Below are 4029 nucleotides of genomic sequence, written 5' to 3'. Positions count from 1 at the left end.
CTGCTAGATTAGGGAAAAGCAGGCAGCAAGACTAACATTCCCACTAAAGCTACCCACAGTAATTGAGATGATTCCCCAAAAGGAAAAAAGAAAAGTATACTGTGAGGAAGAGGAGATTGAGCTGAGGATTACAAAATCCCAAAATGTATTTACCCTAATAATGTTGAGTGACCTACTTTCCTTATCCAAGCCTCAGTTTGCTCATGTGTAAAATGAAGACATTACTAGTATTTTGCACAAGAAGTTATTGAGGAATAAAGTGGGGGGGGCAGATGCTTGGGAGACATTTGGCGCTTGGGACACAGTGACTATTGTGCTTAGTGCCTTGTCTATCTTAGCTGTTGTTGTTAGCATCTGGCATCTATGGCTGGCCCAAGGCTTTGTTCAGAAGTTCTCCGTCTGCCTCCAGTTGCTGTTTCCTGGAGTCTCTGGAGGGGTCATATTTTTTCAGGGTGACCTGGTACATTCTGAATCTTTATAGCACATGATCAGGCTCTGTAGTCACCATTCCTGCCAGATTCCATACCAACAGGGACAGGAACCCCTGCTGTTGTGAAGTGAGTTTCAACATTCCTGCATGTTCTCTTGGAAGGGCCTTAAAGACTCCCCCCACCCTAGTCCTAGCAAAGCCTTCTGTTTTGGCAAAAACACTTCATCCCAACATTTGTATTTCTGTTAAGTGTATTGATCCTCTCTTGTCAGCAGAAACAAAAAACACATCATCCATAATCTTCACACGGGGAGGCTATCAGCATGTCCTGGCCTCCCCTGTGTCACCACCCGTGCTTTCTGCTGTCTCCAGGCAGTGATCAAACCTCTCAAGCTGTTTCTCCAAGATGTCACCTCTTGACTTTAGAATTCATTTGGCAGCTTGGGGAATCATGAACCCAAGGTGCACACACTGACCTCTGCTCTGCCCTAACACAGACACGGACACACGGTGCCTGCTCATTCCCAGGGCTTCTGTGTCCAGCCTACCCTCTGGCTCAGACACCTGAGTCTCCAAAAGCACCACCAGTGTTCAGTGTGTCCTTTTTAAAGCTTAGTCAAACTCTTGCCACTCCTCGCCCTCCTTCCTGCTTCTTCAAATGTAAGCCAATGTCATTGTCTCCAAGAATGTTTTCTACTGCATGGCATTAAAGGAGACCTCCCCATCTAAACACACACACACACACACACACACACACACACACACACTACCCTAGGACACTTCCTTCACTCACCACATCAGGAAATAAAGAACTAAAAAGAACCCATTATGATTCCCACTATAGAAATATACAAGTTTAAAAGAATCTGCTATAATTTCAGCCATAAAAATAAAGAAAATCCTGGGTTTTCAGTCTTTGTGTGTAAGCAAATCCAGTCCACCAAACTTTGACCTCACAAAACGACTCTGCTCTCTAGCCCATCCCCCATTTTGCAGTGAAAGCGAACTGTCTGCATAGCAAATCCCAGAGTGTCAACCTCTCAACTCCTCTCCTCTCCACTTACCTATGTCCCCTCTTCTTCTCAGTCCTCACAAAGCTAGGCTTTCCCATTGTCCTAAATGCCTTATCATGAGTTCAAAGGCCTTTGTTTCTGGCTCTGGCCTCCCTGTGTGGTTTGCCATCTAGATGTCCCCCTAAAGCCTCATGTACTCATAGGTGGGGCTTTTTGGAGCTGGCTGGATGTAGGACAAGTGATACTGGGATTAGGGGTGTGTGGTACTAAAATTAGCCCACTGTTTGGAATTACCCTAGTTCTGGTTGTGGCCAAATGGATTTAGTGCAGATTGCAAGCCCCACCCTGGGTGTGGGTGGCACCTTCAAAAGGCTTGTAGTCTGGATGGAATCAAATGGAAAGGCAGGCTTGCTGCTGGCTGTATGGTTCATTCTGCTTGCCATACTGTTTCTACTTAGCCAGAGCCCTGTGCTGTGCCACCCTGCCTTGGAGAGCCCATCAACTATAGACTGAAAACTCTACAAATTTTGAGCTGAAATAAGCCTTTCTCCCTTTAACTTGTGAGTGTTTGGTCTCAACATGGAGAAAAGTAACTAACATACTTTCTCCCCCTTTTCCCTCACCTTCTCCAGATCATCCAGTGGTGTAAGTGCCCAACAGAGCCTTCTGCCCTTGAACCTCTGCCCTAATCTCTCAGGCCAGGATTGGGGTTGCTCCTGTGTGCCCACTCAAGTCTAAAGGAAGATGGAGATTGTGTCCTTCTTAGCTGTAGCTTCAGACACCAACTCACTTCCTGATAAACAGGTTCTAATTAATTACTGATTGAATTAAAGTGTATGGATGAATAGACAAAGTAGGGATGGGTATCACTGAACTGAAAGATGTCCTGTTTCACAAGAGGACTTGAGGCTAAGTTCTCAGAACAATGGAGTAAACCCACCTGGGAATTAATGACTAATTTACAGAAGAAGGGCATTACTATAAATGACACAAGTAACAAGTGAAATGGCTTAACAATGAGGAAGCAACACTGCTAGGAGGAGTCAGTTTAACTAGGTGGTTCTTCCAGGAGCATTTACAGAGCACCCATCATGTGCCTAGCACAGTGGGAGGTTCCAGGGAGGAAAGAAAATATGAAAAGTCCTGTCTCTCAAAGAAATCAGGGTTTAATATGAACAGATGTGTAAAAAGATTAATAACAATAAAAATAAAGAATACTAATAGCAGTACTATTACAACTACCTTTTGTTGAGCAGTCCCTACAGCCTGCATCCTATCCTAGTCATTTTATAGACATTGTCTCATTCTAATTTTTCCAGCACATCTTTGAGCTGGAAGTGTAGGAAAGGGAGGGAGGGAGCCAGGGGATCAAGAAGAGGTTGAGGGCCGGGGATTTAGCTCAGTGGTTCTGGTGCCTGCCTCGAAAGTGCAAGGTCTGGAGTTCGATCCCCGGTACCAAAAACAAAAAACAAAACAAACAAACAAACAAAAACAAAGAAGATGGTGAAGTGTGAGCCCAAGCTGGGCAATGGGCAGAGCTGGGCTGCCTCTCCAGCTTCATTCCGTTGCATCCCCTTAAGCAGCTCTGGGCCAGTCAGTGTGGCCTCCTCCAGCTGGACCTGAGGCCTGAGCCAATCAATCTTGCAGCCCAGGCACCAGCACTGGGCCCTCAGCAGGGCCTATAATTAATCTGGCTGGAAGAAGAACTTATTTTTACACCTCTTCACATTAGTCCCCGGAGACTAGGCCTGAGCCCAAACTGAGAAAACGTGAATTGATCACAGCTGTGAAGCTATAGTAATTAGTGCTGTGTGCAGAAACTCTTGTTTCTATGGCTAGAACCCCTGCCTTTCTGGCCGCAAGTGATTATTCTCACAAATACTCAAGCTTCAGGCTTCTATCTTAGTACCAGGCCCCATCAGCCACCCTTGCCTACCTCCTGCCCAATGATAGGCCACCTCAAGTTTCGGAATGGGCTCTAGACTCTGCTAAAAGCTGCATTAGCCACAAGCAGAGGACAAATGTCTGTGGAGGGGATGAGGCACAAAACTTTATGGCTCACAGCATGGTCCCTGACACCAGAAAGTGAAGTCAAGTACTAATTCCAAATCCTAGTTAGCAGTGTAACCTACAGTAAATAATCAATCGCTCTGAGCTTCTGTTTCCTCACCTATAAAATAGAAATAATATTATAGAACTGTACCTCTTAAACTATGTAAACTAAAGGACCAAGTTTTGTTTATTGTTTTTTGCTTTTCAAACTTGGACTGATATTTTTGTAAAGACAATGAAAATAAAGCACTAGAATAGTGATTCCCATGCTTGGAGGTTGCAGTAAGGTCAAGTTGCAGTAAGGTCAAATTGCTATAAAATGCTTATCTTAAACTTGAGTACTTATTACCTTAAACCATTAACAAATGATCATTGGCCAGCCCTGTTCTGCAGATCCCACATTAAGAAGCATAGCATGTAGAATAAGGGTACTAGTCACTTTGATTATTATCAGTTCCCTTGCACATGCATAGATAAAATGTTGGCTAGTTGTAAAGTACCATTAAGCAAATGCAATGTTATTATTTATTTATT

This window comes from Heterocephalus glaber, unplaced genomic scaffold, assembly GCF_053883595.1.
Source record: "Heterocephalus glaber isolate CG9 unplaced genomic scaffold, H.glaber_assembly_v1.0 deba00001429, whole genome shotgun sequence".
NCBI classification, from domain to species: domain Eukaryota; kingdom Metazoa; phylum Chordata; class Mammalia; order Rodentia; family Bathyergidae; genus Heterocephalus; species Heterocephalus glaber.
This window is presented reverse-complemented; position numbering follows the sequence as displayed.